The sequence below is a fragment of the Pipistrellus hanaki genome, assembly GCF_964339955.1.
Source record: "Pipistrellus hanaki genome assembly, chromosome: 20".
In the NCBI taxonomy this organism is placed as follows: Eukaryota; Metazoa; Chordata; class Mammalia; order Chiroptera; family Vespertilionidae; genus Pipistrellus; species Pipistrellus hanaki.
The window spans coordinates 13,870,407-13,888,791 of record NC_140522.1 but is presented as its reverse complement, the minus strand read 5'-3'; the positions used below and the strand labels follow the sequence as shown (position 1 = coordinate 13,888,791).

At 40.3% G+C, this 18,385-nt stretch overlaps 1 pseudogene across 1 annotated transcript; it reads left to right on the top strand.

The window, feature by feature from the left end:
- Positions 1–13,673: 13,673 nt before the first annotated feature.
- Positions 13,674–15,245, top strand: LOC311614043 (T-complex protein 1 subunit beta-like; annotated as a pseudogene). Its single transcript has one exon. The product of its transcript is annotated as a T-complex protein 1 subunit beta-like (transcript).
- The last annotated feature ends 3,140 nt before the right edge of the window (positions 15,246–18,385 follow it).

Below are 18,385 nucleotides of genomic sequence, written 5' to 3'. Positions count from 1 at the left end.
GATTTTTTATAGAGAAAAAGGGAAAGAGATAGAGAGCTAGAAACGTCGATGAGAGAAAAACATCGACCAGCTGCCTCTTGCACACCCCCTACCGGGGATGTGCCTGCAACCAACGTACATGCCCTTGACCGGAATCAAACCTGGGACCTTTCATTCCGCAGACCGACGCTCTACCATTGAGCCAAACCGGTTTTGGTGAGGACAGCCATTCTTAATGTCCTAAATTTATGATGTTACTTTGATGTGAGAAATTACCTCCCAAGCACAAGCAGGTGAGACATTTATAATTTTTGATATTGGAATTTTTTATTGTTTCTACAGCTTCTTGTGCAAATTATTCTATATGCAAGTTCAAGACTATTGCAGAGACCCCAGTAGACTTACATTAGAAATAATAATGGCTTTAACAAAAGAAAAGTCAAGAAATAAAAGCAGTGATCATGCAGGTGTACAACTCAGAATCATTCATATGTGGCAATGATGTTGGAAGGCAATTGACCTGTTCACTCTGTCTAGTGTTACCAGTGATGTTGGGGTCCAGAGGGAGGTGAGTGAAGAGAATTCCTATCATAGAACTTCTCTCAGGAAAGGAAACTTCAACACTTAGAGGAAGTTCTCACCCCCAGTCTCCCTCTGACCTTCCCCTGGGAAGTCACTGTGGTCACAGGGTGCTGGGATGGCCCAAAAATATATGACATCCTAAATGTGTAATTTATCTGTTCTCATATAAGACATTATTTAATTATATATTCCTTATATTTATGTTTGTGTCTTCATTTGCTCAATGGAATCTTTCGTGGGACAAAAGTCTTTAGATTTAACCAAATCTAATTTAATAATATTTTCTTTAATAGGTTTTATTTTGGGTCGTTTCAAAAAGAACTCCCCAGAAAATGATGACCTCCACTGTCCATGTGGATTGGCTACCACAGCTACAGGGACTGGAGCAGATTCTTGTACCACAGGGGAATGCTGCTGGGAAACTACCCACAAATTTGAAGGAGAGGGGAGAAATCCCTACTTGTTTTGAGCCACATGACAGAAATATGCTTGGTGTGCATTGATAGAGAGTTACTGGACATATGGGCTTTATACCTCTTCCATTGAAGGCATAGCAGAAAGTATAGGGCATGATAGAGACAGCGTGTATCATCCTAGAAAATATCTGAATATTTAACAAGAGGAGTTTTTTAGAAATAGGAACCTTAAAGCTCATGCAGGAAGTGAACAATAGAAATAAGGAATGTATCACTGCAACCTAGTGGGAAGGTGATTCTTGTTTCTGACATGCACATTCTCATGTTGTTTCTGTTCTAAAAGGTAACAGCTTCCCAGGTCCAGGGGATCCGCAATTGGATATATTTGGGGACTTGCTGATATGGGCTCACTCTGAATCACCCAAGCTGCATAATTTGTTGGGGTACCATTTATGAAATCTCAGAACAATTGCAGAGAAGAGTAGACACCCCTCCTGCAGGAGCCATGGTGATGTTTGTATGAGGAGACACCATTTCATTGGATCAAGACCCTTTCCCAGTTCACTGTCATGGTCTTGTCTTATCATCATCATCATCATCATCATCACCATTTTCTTACTTTATAATGTTTTTCTTATTTTTTATAGATATGCTGGTTGTCTTATGCACAGTGACTTTTTATAGGAAAACAAAGCAGGCTTCTCTTTTTCGATGTCACTGAGAAATTGAAAACTTAAAGGATCAACTCTATGTTGACACAAGGCCTTCTAAAAACTGTTGACTTGGATAAGCTACAGATTCAGACCAAAATATTGACCCATGACCTCTGTCCAATTCCATAATCGCCTACATCACCATCACCAATGTCATCATCATAATTTGGTCACTTAAAATTATTCCTCTCATTTTATATTGATCTAGTTTTTAATCACACATAATGACACTATTTTTTTAAATTAAATTATTATCTGTGTACATATTTTAACATTGTCCCCCCCATACATACCCTCCCTCCCCAGAGTTTTGTGTCCATTGGTTGTACATATATGCATGTATACAAGTCCTTCGGTTGATCTCTTATCTCCCCCAGATCTCCCTACTCTCCCCGCTATAATTTTACAGTCTGCTTGTTGCTTTACTGTCTCTATATCTATCTTTTGGTTTGTCAGTTTATAATGTTCTTTAATATCCATAAATGAGTGAGGCCATGTGGTATTTCTCTTTCATTGACAGGCTTATTTCACTCAGCATGATGTTCTCTAGTTCTATACAGGTTGCTGCAAATGATGAGAATTCCTTCTTTTTTATGGCAGCATACTATTCCATTGTGTAGATGTACCATAGTTTTCTGATCCAATCATCTGCTGACGGGCACCTAGGCTGTTTCCAGATTCTAGCTATTGTAGATTGTGCTACTATGAACATAGGGGTGCATATATCCTTTCTGATTGGTGTTTCTAGTTTCTTGGGATATATTCCTAGAAGTGGGATTACTGGGTCAAATGGGAGTTCCATTTTCAGTTTTTTGAGGAAACTCCACACTGTTCTCCACAGTGGTTGCACCAGTCTGCATTACCACCAGCAGTGCACGAGGGTTCCTTTTTCTCCGCAATCTTGCTAACACTTGTCGTTTGTTGATTTGTTGATGTTGACCATTCTGACAGGTGTGAGATGGTACTGCATTGTTGTTTGGATTTGCATCTCTCGGATAATTAGTGACTTTGAGCATGTTTTCATGTCCCTTTTGGCCTTCCTTCTGTCTTCTTTTGAAAATATTCTATTTAGGTCCATTGCCCATTTTTTTTTAATTGGATCATTCATCTTCCTTTCATTTAGTTGTATAAGCTGTTTGTAGATGTTGGAGATTAAACCTTTATCATTGGTATCATTTGCAAATATGTTCTCCCACACAGTGGGCTTTCTTGTTGTTTTGTTGATGGTTTCTTTTGCTGTCAAAAAGCTTTTTATTTTGATGTAGTCCCATTTGCTTATTTTCTCTTTAGCTTCCATTGCCCTAGGGGCAGTATCAGTGAAGAAGTTCTTTTGGCATATGTCTGAGATTTTGTTGCCTGTGGATGCTTCTAGTATTTTTATGGTTTCCCATCTGATGTTTAAGTCCTGTATCCATTTTGAGCTTATTTTTGTGTATGGTGTAAGTTGGTTATCCAGTTTCATTCTTTTGCATGTATCTGTCCAATTTTCCCAACACCATTTATTGAAGAGACTGTCTTGAGTTCATTGTATATTTGTGCCTCCTTTGTCAAATATTAATTGAGCATAGTGATTTGGGTTGATATCTGGGTTCTCGATTCTATTCCATTGATCTATATGTCTGTTTTTATGCCGGTACCAGGCTGTTTTGAGAACACTGGCTTTGTAATACAGTTCGAAGTCTGGAATTGAGATCTCTCCTACTTTACTCTTCATCCTCAGGATTTCTGTGGCTATTCGGGGTCTTTTATTTTTCCAAATGAACTTTTGGAGAGTTCTTTCTAGGTCAGTGAAATATGCCGTTGGTATTTTAATGGGGAATGCATCGAACCTATAGATTGCTTTAGGAAGTATGAACATTTTGATGATGTTGATTCTACCAATCCATGAACATGGTATATGCTTCCATCTGTTTACATCTTCCTCTATCTCTTTTTTCAGTGTCGTGTAGTTTTCCCCGTATAGGTTCTTTACTTCCTTAGTTAAGTTTATTCCTAGGTATCTTAATTTTTTTGGTGCGATGGTAAATGGAATTGCTTTTTTAGTCTCTGTTTCGATAAATTCGCTGTTGGTGTATAAAAATGCCATAGATTTCTTGGCGTTAATTTTGTATCCTGCTACATTGCCAAATTCATTTATTAAGCCAATTAGTTTTTAATGGAGTCTTTTTGGGTTTTTTATATACAATATCATGTCGTCTGCAAATAAGGATACCTTTACATCTTCTTTTCCAATTTGGATGCCTTTTATTTCCTCCTCTTGTCTAATTGCAATGGCTAGTACTTCCAGTACTATGTCAAAGAGGAGTGGCGATAGTGGGCATCCCTGTCTTGTTCCTGTTCTTAGAGGGAATGGTTTTAGTTTTTGTCCATTGAGTATGATGTTGTCTGTGGGTTTATCATATATAGCTTTTATTATTTTGAGGTATGATCCTTGTACTCCCACCTTGTTGAGAGTTTTTATCAGGAAAGGGTGTTGGATTTTATCAAATGCTTTTTCTGCATCAATTGTTATGACTATATGATTTTTATCTTTCAACTTGTTTATGTGATGTATCACGTTTATTGATTTGCGGATATTGTACCATCCTTGCATTCCTGGAATAAATCCTACTTGGTCATGGTGTATGATCTTTGAGATGCTCTGCTGGAGCTGATTTGCTAGAATTTTGTTGAGGATTTTGGCATCTATGTTCATGAGGGATATTGGCCTGTAATTCTCTTTCATTGTGTTGTCTTTATCTGGTTTTGGTATTAGGGTGATGCTGGTTTCATAGAAGGAGTTTGGAAGTGTTCCTTCCTCGTGAATTTTTTGGAATAGTCTGAGGAGAATAGGTTTTAGTTCTTCCTTGAATGTTTGGTAAAACTCTCCTGTGAAGCTATCTGGCCCTGGGCTTTTGTTTGCTGGAAGCTCTTTGATGACTGTTTCAATTTCTTCCCAAGTCACTGGTCTATTGAGATTTTTAGATTCTTCCTGATTGAGTTATGGAAGGTTGTAATTTTCTAGGAATATGTCCGTTTCCTCCAGGTTGTTCAGTTTGTTGGAATAGAGTTGTTCATAGTATTTTGTAACAATCCTTTGTATTTTGGCGGGGTCTGTTGTTATTTTATCTCTTTCATTTCTGATTTTGTTTATCTGAGTCCTCTTTCTTTGTTTCTTGGTTAGCCTGGCTAGAGGTTCATCTATCTTGTTTATCCTTTCTAAGAACCAGCTCCTGGTTTTGTTGATCTTATGTATCTCTGCTCTGATTTTTGTTATTTCCTTCCTTCTGCTTACACTGGGCTTTTCTTGTTGCTCTTTTTCTAACTCTTTGAGTTGTAGAGTTAGATCATTTGTTACCATTTTTTCCAGTTTTTTTTGCAATATGCTTGTAGGGATATGAACTTCCCTCTCAAAACTGCCTTTGCTGTGTCCCATAGATTTTGGATAGTTGTGTTTTCATTGTCATTTGTTTCCAGGATGTTTTTAATTTCTTCCTTGATTTCTTTGATAACCCAGTCCTTGTTTAATAGCATGCTTTTTCTCTCCATGTGTTTGATTTCTTTGGATTTTTTTCATTTTAGTTAATTTCCAGTTTTATGCCACTATGATCTGAGAAGATGCTTGATATGATTTCTATCTTCTTGAATTTGAAGAGACTTTGCCTATGCCCCAAAATGTGGTCTATCTTTGAGAATGTCCCATGTGCGCTTGAGAAGAATGTATATTCTGTGGCTTTGGGGTGGAATGTTCAGAAGATGTCGATTAATTCCATCTGGTCTAGCGAGTCATTTAGGATTGATATTTCTTTGCTGATTTTTTGTTTAGATGATTTGTCAAAGGGTGACAGTGGGGTATTAAAACCTCCTACTATGATTGTCTTGCTATTAATCTCTCCCTTAATGTCCTCCAGCAGTTTTTTTATATATTGGGGTGGTCCCGTATTGGGTGCATATATATTTACCAGGGTTATTTCTTCTTGTTGGATTGCTCCCTTTAGTATTATGAAATGGCCTTCATTATCTCTTGTTATGTCCTTCACTCTGAGATCTAATTTGTCAGATATAAGTATTGCTACCCCAGCTTTTTTTTCATTTCCATTGTCCTGGAAGACCTTTTTCCATCCCTTCACCCTCAGTCTGTGTGCATCTTTTTTTCTGAGGTGGGTTTCTTGTAGACAACAGATATATGGGTCTTGTTTTCTTATCCAATCCGTTACCCTATGTCTTTTGATTGGAGCATTTAGTACATTTACATTTAAAGTTTTTATTGATAGATACTGATTTGATGCCATTTTTATTCTATACCCCTGTGTTCCTTCTTTGCTTTCTATTTCTTTAATTTTACAGTAGACCCTTTAGCATTTCTTACATTGCTGGTTTGGTGGAGATAAATTCCCTTAGTCTGTTTTTGTCTGTGAAGCTCCTGATTTCACCTTCACTTTTGATTGATAGCCTTGATGGGTACAGTATTCTTGGATTCAGACCCTTCCTTTGCATGACTTTGTATATTTCATCCCATTCCCCTTTGGCCTGATAAGTTTCTGTGGAGAAATCAGTTGCTAGTCTGATGGGGGTTCCTTTATATGTAACTTTCTGTCTCTCTCTGGCTGCTTTTAAAATTCTTTTTTTTTCGTTGGTATTTGCCATCTTAATTATAATGTGCCTAAGGGTGGGTTTTCTGGGGTTCATTTTGCTTGGGACTCTGCGGGCATCTTGGATTTGTGTGGGTTTTTTCTTCCCTATCTCAGGAAAGTTTTCTGTCATTATTTCTTGAAATACATTTTCCATGTCTTCCTCAATTCCCTTTCCTTCTGGAACCCCTATTATTCTAATATTGTTTTGTTTTGTATTGTCCCAAAGTTCCCTTAGACTTTCCTCCTGTTTTTTAATTTTTTTTTTTCCAGAAGCTGTTCTAATTGGGTATTTTTTCCCATCTTGTCTTCTAGCTCACTGATGCGGTCCTCTGCTTCTTCTAATCTACTCTTGATGCTTTCTATTGAGTTCTTTACAGTAGCAATGTCATTTTTCATTTCTTCTTGGTTCTTCTTGATTTCCTCTTGGGTCTTACTCATATTGTCAAATTTGTCTTCCATTCTTTTTAGCCATCTTATGATCATTACTCTGAATTCTTGCTCTGGTAGTTTGCTTGACTCTATCTCGTTTACTTCCTTATCTGATGAAGCCTGCTTTTCTTCATTTGCTGACTGTTTTTTGGTCTCCCCATTATCTAGGATGTCTGGTTGTGTAGTTTTCTCTCTCCTTCTTTGATTTAAAGGCACAAAATACAACACAACCAGGTACAACACACAAGGCACTGAATAGAAATGTGTTTGCGATATTAATAACCACCAATAATGGTGACTAGAACCCAGCTAACAAAAACATACAATCAAACAAAAAGCATAGGCAAATCAATCTTATAAAAAAAGCATACAACTTCAGTATAGTTAACATTCAACATACAACTTCAAAGAGTTAGAGAGAAAGACTGTTTTTTTGTTTTGTTTTGTTTTGTTTTTAGGACAACTGCGAGGGAGGTGTGAATGGGCTTGGAGCAGGTAGTTGGAAATTAGATATATACAAGTAGGGTGAAATTTTAGGAGGGGGTAGACAGAAGGAATGGGGAAAATCTAGAGCAGGAAAGGGTTAAGATAAATGGGGTACCAAAGGAAAAGATTGGAAAGAGGGTGAAGGCATAAAGGTAGGGTTGATATAGAATAAAGCGTTGGAGAAGGAAAGATAGATAAAGACTGTAGAACAGTAATCCTGAAATAAAAAAATATCTATATAATCAAATGAAATAAAAATAATAAAAATAAACAAAAGAAAATAAAATGAAAAAGGTAAATTAATAGTAGTAATAATGTTGATTACATATACAATGTAATAATTATAAAGATAAAATCAAGGGAGGAAAAAGAAAAAAAATAGTTTCTTGAGTAAAAGTTGCAAATAATGAAAACAAAAATAAAAAACAAAAATTTAAAAATTAAAAAAAATATTAAAATTTAAAAAAATTTAAATAAAATTTGCAGTAATGAAGGTCATTCGCTTCCTCTATTGTTATGATCCAGTCCTGATTTTTAGGCAGGTTTTGCTTTGTTTTTATTACACTAGAGTCAATTTGTGAATTAGCCTCTGGGGGCAGTGTTTTTGGGTTGACTTCCCAGACTCAAGCTTTTTTTTTTTTTTTTTTTTTTTTGCTTTTTGCTGTTTTTTTTCCATCCTCTCTGAAGCAGGAACTACAGAGTGGGGGAGGGGGCAGGTCCAAGCAACTGCAATCTCCTGCAACTCTCCGATATCCCTCTGAGCCAGATCCAAATGTGTTGCTCTTTAAATATCTCCCCTGTTAGGAGCCCCGTCCACTTTCACGGGTGACACCCGCCCAACAGCGGGGGCTTCTACTTGTAATCACCGCCCTTGTCCTCCAGCTTCCGCACGCTCTGTGAGAGCAGGCTTTTTGTCTTCGCCACCAGCACTTTCCACCCTCTCCCTGCGAAATCTGACCTTTTCGCCGAGCAGTGCGGCACTCCAGTGCAGCCAGGTGTTCGCGCCTTCTGTGATCTGCTTTCTGAGGGTCACAGCTGCTTGGTGGTTGCTGTGGCTGTGGATATTCAGGCCTCTGACATGATCCTATCTTCCTCTCAAGATGGTGAGGTTTCCCCATCCAAGCCGGTAGGTAGCTCTGGGCAGGGAAGTAGCCCGCGTGGGTGCTTCCCTGTGAGGGGTACCTCCATCAGCGGCTCCCCAGCAGTTTCTACTGGTGTTCTCTGTCTCCCAGCTTGCTAATAAACACTCACAGCACAAGATCATCAGTTGCTCTCTCTTTCAGCTTCGGGAGAGGGCTCAGAATCCGCCCATCTATTCTTCCACCATTTTACCTCCTCTGACACTATTTTTTTTGTGCTGACATTGTATAGTTAAGTAAATCAGTTGCCATACTCTTATTTTTAATTTTACTGATGACAACTGATGGCTTACTCTTGCCTCTTCTCCATCTGCCACAAACAGAAAATCTGATAAGAAATCATGGTTTTGTTTTTAGATGTAATTGTGAGATTGAAACCACACCAGCCCCTTTAAGCAGAATTTCTCCCCCTCTTCCACATCCTTGACAAATAAAATCTCTGAGTCAGTCTCCTTTCCTGACTTCATCAAAGCAGCTCTGACTTCCTGAAGTGCTTCCCTGTACTTCCCAGAGGTCTCAACTATGTGCATAATAAACATGCCATGTCTACAGGTGTGTGCTTGTCATCACCCTGGACATATGTACAAGCTGCTGTGATCCCTCTGCCTCAGCCTAGTCATCAGCTCTTGGTGCTGTGAGCATGTTAAATCAATGACTTTAACCACCCATCTAGGTCTTTCCTCTCTAGCTTTGGGGTCACATGTCTCTGGTGCCTGTATCCAACATGCTCATGTCCTGCTGGCTGGGGCCCTGAGCTATGCAGAAGTGAGCTGCATTGTTGAATCATCAGAGCCTCTAGTTGGATTTAGGTGGAGAGGGTCAGGAGATTACATGATTATTATTTGGGCACAAGGCTGTTAGAAAATCTTTAAGGATTATCCACATGAGAAAGTTTTCTCTGTTTACAACAGACTTTCTAATTCAGAGACCTCAGAGGTAAGTGCATAATCAGGAATCCAGAGGTTCCCTGAGGGAGACTGTGACATGAAGAGGAAACCACACAGGAAATCAGCCCAAACCTCCAACTGCATCTGCTGCTGGGTGGTCCTTGCGTTCAGAGGCCCTGATTGGCCTCCTGGTGTTCATAGCTTCTGCTGCAGGGAGGTTTGAGTCTGGGTTCACACTGACTTCCTTTCACTATGCCTGGTACAGTAATACATGGCCCGGTCCTCTGCTCTCAGGCTGTTGAGCTCCATGTAGACTGTGCTTATGGACATGTAGACTCTGCCTTGGAATTTCTGTGTGCATTTTGTGTCTCCATCATTAAGGTAAATCCACTCCATCAACTCAAGCCCTTGTCTTGGGGCATGTACCACCCAGTGCAACCAGTAGCTGGTGAAAGTGTATCTAGAAGCCTTGCAGGAGACCTTTATGGAGGACCTAGGCTTCCTCACCTCAGTCTCAGACTGCACCAGCTGCACCTGGGAGTGGACACTTGTGGAGACAAGAAATGAGTAGGTGGAAATCCCCCTTGACTATCCCAGGTTCCTTCCTCAATCCAGGTACTGGGGATCCCCTTACCTGAAGCTATGGCTACCAGAAGGAGGGTTCTCCAGCTCCAGTCCATGGTGAGGGCTGTGCTGTGAGTACTTCTGTAGGGAAGGGTGTGGCTGCGGGTGATGCCCTCAGAGCACAGACTTACCCATATTTAACCTACTCTCCCCCCTCTATTTTGCATATCTATGAGGCAGAGTGTTTTATAAATGAGGTCTTGTCCCCACCTGAGAGAAGATGGATGACATAGGGACCACCCTCAGTGGAAGTAGAGGGTCCAAGTCCTTATTCTTTTTTTTTTATTATACCATTATTGTTGAAGGTATTACATATGTCTCTTTTTATCCCCCATTGACCCTTCTAGCCCATCCCCAGCCATTTACCATCCTATTGCCTGTCCATGGAAGATGCATATATACATCCAAATTCTTTGGTTGATATATTCCCACCTATTTACCCTACCCTGATTTCTGTCTGAGATTCCTGAGTCTTTTCCATGCTTCTAGGTCTCTGGATCCATTCTGTTCATCAATTTATCTTGTTGATTAGGTTCCACATAGGCACGAGATCATGTGATAATTGTCTTTTCTGACTGGCTTATTTCATTTAGCATGATTTTCTCTAGGTTCCTAAATGATGGATACATAAAGAATAAGAAATCCTTTTTTACTGCTGCATAGTATTCCATGACATAAATGTACCACAGCTTTTTGTCCACTGATGGGCACTTGGGTATTTCAAGATGTTATCTATTATAAATTTTGCTACTATTAAAATAGTGGTGCATACATTGTTTCTACATCTACAAAATAAAAGCCAGGAGTCAGGCTCCTTTCCTGGCACTATCAAAGTACATCTGACTTCCAGAAGGGTGTTTCCTGTGCTTCCCAGGAATTCGGATTTTGTTCACAATAACCTTTCCATGTCCTTGGTGCATGCATTTGTCATCACCCTGGTCATCTGCACCAAGCTGTGTGGGTCTCTCTCACTCTGCTTGGTATCACCCACTCTCAGTGCTATGATGATAAGTCATTAACCTTCACCACCAAGGTTTTCTTCTCTAGCTTTGGGGTCACACTCCTCTGACCGCTGTCCAGCACACACATGTGGGCAGACTGGAACCTGAGCTGTATAGGGATGAGCTGCACTGTTGAGTCAACAGAACAGATAGATTTAGGTGACCTGGATCAGAAGATTTAATGATTAATTGGCATTTAGGGACAAGAGTAAGCAAATGCATTTGACTCATCCTTTAGCTCATGTGAAAAAGTTTTCCTCCTACTACATTAAATCTCTGTAATTCAGATAGTGAAGAGGCAACCCCACACCTGACAGGAAATCAGCCCTTAAGGACAATCTGAATCTGCACCTGGGCTGTGCCTCCTGAGTGCCCACTTTTGGTCACAGCCTCTCCTGCAGGGAGGTTTGTGTCTGGGCTCACACTAACTTCCCATCACTGTGTTTCTTGTATAGTAATACAGGGTCATGCCCTCAGATATCAGCTTGGTGATTTTAAGAGAGACTATGCTCATAGGATTGTCCTCGGAGATTGTGAAACTTTCTTGAATTGCTGGAGCATCTCAGTGATCCTTTCCAGTTGGTTGACTCACTGTTGCCACCCACTGCAGCCCCTTCCCTGGAGCCTGGCGGACCCAGAACATGATGTAGTAAGTGAAGGTGAATCCAGAGGCTTTGCAGGAGAAGCTCAGAAGCAGAACCATGCCCCCTGGCACAGGCCACCTGCAAACAGAGACACAGACTGAGAACTGCCCCATGTCACCTAGTCCCTGTGAGCCTGATGCACAGGAATGTACCTTTGACAGCGAAGGGAAGAGCAGCTCAGATAAGCACAGAGCCCATGGTGTGGACACTGAGGTGCTCACACAGGAGGGCTCCTCTCCAGGGTCTGCAGGGACTCGGCCTGCCAGGTTTTCATGAGCAGGGGAGGTGCCACATTTGCATGTCTTCCCCTGAGGACCTGTCTGAGCTGCCAGAACTCTCCTCCCTCCCTGTGGTCATATGGGGAGGGCGGGTACATCAGGGTGCCTGGGTCTGGACTCAGGGGTATGCTGATGGTCTGCTCATTCTAGAAGCTTGTCTGTGAACAGTGAGAGACACAATCCATCAGGATGGAAAGTGGGACTTTTACAGTTCTTCAGTGAAGGTTGTACATACAACTTCTCAGGAGACATCCTGGGACAGGATTGTGGAAATGACAGTGCCTCCTAGTGGTTGTTCTTAGCCTCACAGTCTGATGACAGATTTCTTTTTTTTTTCTTCTTTTTTTAAAAATATATTTTATTGATTTTACACAGAGAGGAATTAAGAGGGACAGAGAGTTAGAAACATCGATGAGAGAGAATCATTGATCAGCTGCCTCTTGCACACCCCGCACTGGGGATGTGCCCGCAACCAAGGTACATGCCCTTGAGCGGAATCGAACCCGGGACCTTTCAGTCCGCAGGCCGATGCTCTATCCACTGAGCCAAACCGGTCCCGGCTGATGACAGATTTCTTACCAGCTTCCTGAGACAAAGCAGGCATGTCTGCCAAGGGGAAGCTTTCCCTGGCATTTCCGAAAGAGTGACAGCCCCAGTCCTGCTACTTGTATGCAGGTGATTCTCTGCAAGAACATCCTCGGCCTCAGGCGGCTGCCTTGGGGAGAACCTGAGAATCATAACCCTCCGCAGCCCAGGCTTCTAGTGCCAGGCCCTCAGCTTGCACATGGGAGGTGCATTCACCCAGCCTGGTGTGCATTCAGCATCCTGAAGTGTCAACCATGAGACACAGCAGTGCCTGTTTAGCTCAGGAACATGTTTTCTGATATTTGTGGGGGACCCTCCGTGACTGTTGGCAGAGGAGCTGCAGGGAGCGGTGAGCACAGGGGACAGACTCCCCATGGACAGAGGACAGTTCCCTGACCAGGAGCCATGCCCCTTCAATACAACCCCTATATATGAATTCTGGGATTTTGCTTGAGACCATATGAGTCATTGCAGTGGAGGGACGGCTGTACTAACTTACTCAGGGACATGAGGAAGTGGATCCACCTCTGCAGGGGTGATTTTCATCTATTGCTTTTAGTGTCTAAAATGTCATTTTCTCCATTTTTTTTCATGAACACAGCCTTGAGTGCAAAGTCTCATCACCTGGGTGGTCAGTAATCTTTTTAGATGATTAAGTCATAAACTCTAACCCCTGGATGCAGGTCCTGGAAGAGCCCCCTGGAGCAGCTCAAGGAGAAGGTGCTGGCCCTTTGGTGAGCAACTGGACATGGGGACTGACCTGTCCCAGGGCCTTGGAGGGGAGAGCACCTGGCATCCTGAGCAGGTGAGGCCTTTCTCATCAGGATCCCAGATTCCTTGGAGTTTACAGATGTGCACGGGTCATACCTGGCCAGATGGGGGAGGTGTGCCTGGATGGGACTGCTACAAATTGTTGATCAAAGAGAAGAAATACAGTAGTTGTTCCTGTGTATATGGGGATTTGTATGGGTTACTCAGGAGTGCTCATTTTCAGGAAGGAGTTTGTCTACTGGGGAAATGACCTGTTATACTGTGGAAATTAGCAACTGTGAAGGGACACTGATCACATTGGAGTGATAGTGGTAGATCCTGTGGGGAAAAACAGACATGGTCACATAAGAAAATAGAGATCAGCTCTTCCACATGGCCTCTCTGCTCAGGATGTGAGCAGTGCTGAGCAGAGAGGCCATGACCCTGACCCATGTGCAGACCCACTGACATCACATCCTGCTTCTCTCTCTTGGGATCAGGATGTGAGCTGAGAGAGAGAAGCATGAATGACCACCTCTTTGGAACCATGATGTCCCTTTCCCTGGCACCTGTCAACATCTTTCAGGTTGGCGCTGAAGAAGAGAGAGCAGAGGCAGCTCAACTGTCTTCCTTTATTGGTCCATCACTATGGGAAATTTGGTAAAGAGCAGCTTGAGACCCAGAGGCATGGGCACAATTCTGAAAATCAGTGGAGAGGATGCTTCTCTTATAAGGACCAATGATGTTGCAACTATTCAAAAACATCAGTGTTGGTAATAGAGCACCTAAAGTGTTACTTGATATGTCAAGAGTTAAGGATGAAGAAGTTGGATATGGCATTACATCTGTTCCCATTTGGGCAGCAGAATTACTACAGGAAGAATAATCTTTAATTTCAAAAAAGATTAATCTTCATACCATCAGTGGGGGTTGGAAAGAAGCCACTAAGGCAGCAAGAGAGGCTCTGTTGAACTCTGCAGTTGATAATGGTTCAAATGAAGAAAAATTCCTCCAAGATTTAGTGAGACTTCCAAGAACAACATTATCCTCAAAACTTCATACTCATCACAAAGATCACTTTACTAAGTTAGCTGTAGATGCTGTTCTCAGATTGAAAGGCTCTGATAATCTGGAGGCAATTCATGTCATCAAGAACTAGGAGGAAGTCTGTTGGATTACTATTTAGATAAAGGCTTTCTCTTGGATGAAAAATTGGAGTAAATCAACCAAAAAGAATTGAAAATGCTAAAATTCTTATTGCAAATACTCGTATGAATACAAACAAAATAAAGATATGTGGTTCCCATGTAAGAGTTGATTTTATAACAAAGGTTATTTAAGTAGAATAAGCAGAAAAGGAATAATGAAGAAGGTTGAACATATTATTAGGCATGGGATAAATTGCTTTATTAACATCCAATTAATTTATAATTATCCTGAGCATATTTTTTTATCCTGCAGGGGTTATGGCTATTGAACATGCAGATTTTGCAGGTGTAGGACACCTGGTTCTTGTCACAGGTGGTGAAATTGTCTCTACCTTTGACCACCCAGAACTAGTGAAGCTTGGAAGTTGCAAGCTCGTTGAGGAAGTCATGACTGGAGAAAACACACTCATTCAAGTTTCTGAGTGAGGCTTACACTATTGTTCTTCATGGTGTGACTCAAGACATTTTGGATGAGGCAGAAAAATCTTTACACGATGCTCTTTATGCTCTTGAACACACTGTGAAGAATTCTAGAACAGTTTATAGAGGAGGCTGTTCTGAGCTGATGCCTCATGCTGTATCACAGCTGCCAATAAAGTGCCAGGCAAAGAAGCAGTTGCAATGGAGTCTTAGCCTCAAGTACCTAGAATGTTGCCTACTGTTAAAGCTCAAGGCTGTGACAGTGCAGATCTGGTGGCACAGCTCTGAGCTGCCCATTGTGAAGCAATATAGCTAGTGAATTGGATATGAAGGAAAGTGGTATTGATGACATATCAGTGCTGGGCATAATAGGAAGTTTCAAAGTGAAGGTTATTCTTAGTGCAGCTGAAGCAGCAGAGGTAATTCTGCATGAGGATGAGATCATTAAAGCAGCATCAAGGAAGCGTGTCCTTAATCACCAGCCTTGTTAGGCATTCTGATTTGCTGTTATGCTCTGGACCACTGCATAAGGACTTTGATTTCTTAAAGAAGACTGTGGAATCAGAGTTTATCTATGGATCTGATAGCCTTATGTTGAGACATTTAGTCTAAACTTACTTTAACATGAGTCTAATTTATTTGTGATCATTTTCCATAAAATTCAGTTGTTGTAAAAGTACATTTATCATTCAGTGCATCAAAATAAAAATTTGAACAATTAAAAAAATAAAAAAACAAAGGTCAGAATATAAATGAGATGACTTTGATAGTCACTATAATGAACACAATAAGGTGAACCAACCATCACATCCTGAGAAAGAAATTAAAGTAGGACACTGAGACTCCACCATCTTGAAGGAAAAAGTGGATGTTATCAGAAGCTTGAAAATGTACAACTATAGCACCTAGCAAACAGCTGCAAACCTGAGAGCAACAGTTACCAAGTGGCTGGAGCACACAGATTCATAGAAGCACTGCACCTTCTCATAAGAAGGTCAGATTTCACCTGGAATAAGGAAATAACTACATAACCAGACACCCTGAGAAGAGAGATCATGGGGAGACAAAGAAAGAGCCCACATATGAAAGAAAAGCAGGCATCACCAGAAAAGGAAGTAAACAAAATGGAGGAAACAACCTGCCAGACAAAAAATTGGGAGAAATGGTCATAAAGTGGATGAAAATAATGGAATAGAAATTCAAAAATATGTGTAAGAGCTAATAAGAAATGAAATAGAACCAAGAAGAAATGAAAAATGACATCACTGCTATAAGGAACTCGATAGAAAGCATCAAGATTAGAAGAAGCAGAGGACCACATCAGTGTGTTAGAAGACAAAGTAGGAAAAAATAACTAAGTAGAGCAGCTTCTAGGGGGGAGGGGAAAACAGGAGGAGAGCCAAGGGAAATTTTGGGACAGCATGAAAGGAAACAGCATTCACATAATAGGGACACTAGATGGAGAGGAAACTGAGCAAGGGATAGAAAGCATGTTTGAACAAATAATGACAGAAAGCTTTTCTGATATAGGGAAGAGAAAACCCACACAAATCCAAGAATAAAAGAACCCCAAAAGACCAATGTCAAGGAACATTATAATTAAATTGGCAAACACTACCAACAAAGCAACAATTTTAAAAGCAGCCAGAGAGAGACAGAAAGTTACTGACAAAGGATTCTCCATCAGACTAGCGACTGATTTCTCAACAGAAACACAGCAGGCAAGAATGGAATGAATGAAATACAAAAGTAATGCAAAGGACGGGTCTGAATCCAAGAATACTATAGCCAGCAAGGCTATCAATCAAAGTTGAGGGTAAAACCAGGAGATTCACAGACAAAAATGACTAAGGGAGATTAATGCCAGCAAACCAGCAATGCAGGAAAGGCTAAAGGGTGTGTTGTAAAAAGAAGAAATAGGAAGCAAAGAAGGAACACGGGGGTAATGAATAAAAATGGCTAAAAACAATTACCTAGCATTAACTTTAAATGTAAATGTATTAAATGCCCTAATCAAAAGACATAGGGTAACAGATTGGATAAGAGAATATGACTCATATATCTGCTGTCTACGGGAAACCCACCTCAGAAAAAAAAAAAAAAAAGATACACATGATGGTGAAGGGATGGAAAAACGTTTTTTTTGGGGGGTGAATGGAAATGAACAAAAAAAAGCTGGGGTAGCAATACTTATATCTGACAGATTAGATCTCAAAATGAAGGACATAAAAGAGATAAGAAAGGCCATTTCATAACACTAAGAGGAACAATACAACAGAAAGACATAACTCTGGTAAACATATGTGCACCCAATACAAGAGCACCCAAATACATAAAAAATCTTCTGGAGGATATCAAGTAACAAGGGAGAGATTGACAGCAATGTGATCATAGTAGGGGACTTTAATACCCCACTATCACCATTGGACAAATACTCTAAACAAAAATCAGCAAAGAAACATCTATCCTAAATGACTCATTAGACCAGATGGAATTAATTGACATCTTCAGAACATTCACCCCAAAGCCACAGAATATACATTCTTCTCAAGGGCACATGGGTTATTTTCAAAGATAGATCATATATTGGGTCAAAGGCAAAGCCTCTTCAATTTCAAGAAGATAGAAATCATCTTCTCAGATCACAATGGCATAACACTGGAAATCAACTACAATAAAAACAATCCAAAAAAAATCAAACACCTGGAGACTAAATAGCATTCTATTAAACAATGACTGGGTTAGCAGAGAGATCAAAGAAGAAGAAGAAAAACAAAACAAAATAAATAATAAAAAAAAACATCTTGGTAACAAACGATAATGAAACACAACAATACAAAATCTATGAGACAGAGCAAAAGCAGTCTTGAGAAAGAAGTTCAAAGTTATACAAGCTTACTGAAAAAAATAAGAAACAATAGTAATAAATTACCTAACCCTACAACTCAAAGAGTTAGAAAGAGAGCAATAAGAAAAGCCCAGTGTAAGGAGAAGGAAAGAAATAATAAAGATCAGAGCGGAGATAAATCACACACACACACACACACACACACACACACAAAAAAAAAAAAAAAAATACAAAAGATCAACAAAACCTAGAGCTGGTTCTTCAAAAGGATAAACAATATTGATGAACCATTAGCCAGACTCACAAAGAAGCAAAGAGAGAGGACCCAAATAAACAAAATCAGAAATGAAAGAGGTGAAATAACAACTGATTCCACCAAAATACAAAGGATTGTTACAAAATACTATGAACAACTCTATTCCAACAAACTGGACAACCAGGGAGAAATAGACATTTTCTAGAAAAATACAATCTTCCAAAACTTAAACAGGAAGAATCTAAACATCTCAATAGATCAGTAACTATGGAAGAAATTGAAGCCATCATCAAAAAGCTCCCAGCAAACAAAAGCCCAGGGCCAGATGGCTTCACAGGATAGTTTTACCAAACATTGAAGGAAGAACTAAAACCTATCCTCCTCAAACTATTCAAAAAAAAATTCAAGAGTAAGGAACACTTTCAAGCTCATTCTATAAAGCGAGCAACATCCTAATACTAAAACAAGATAAAGACAACACAATGAAAGAGAATTACAGGCTAATATTCCTTATGAACATAAATGCC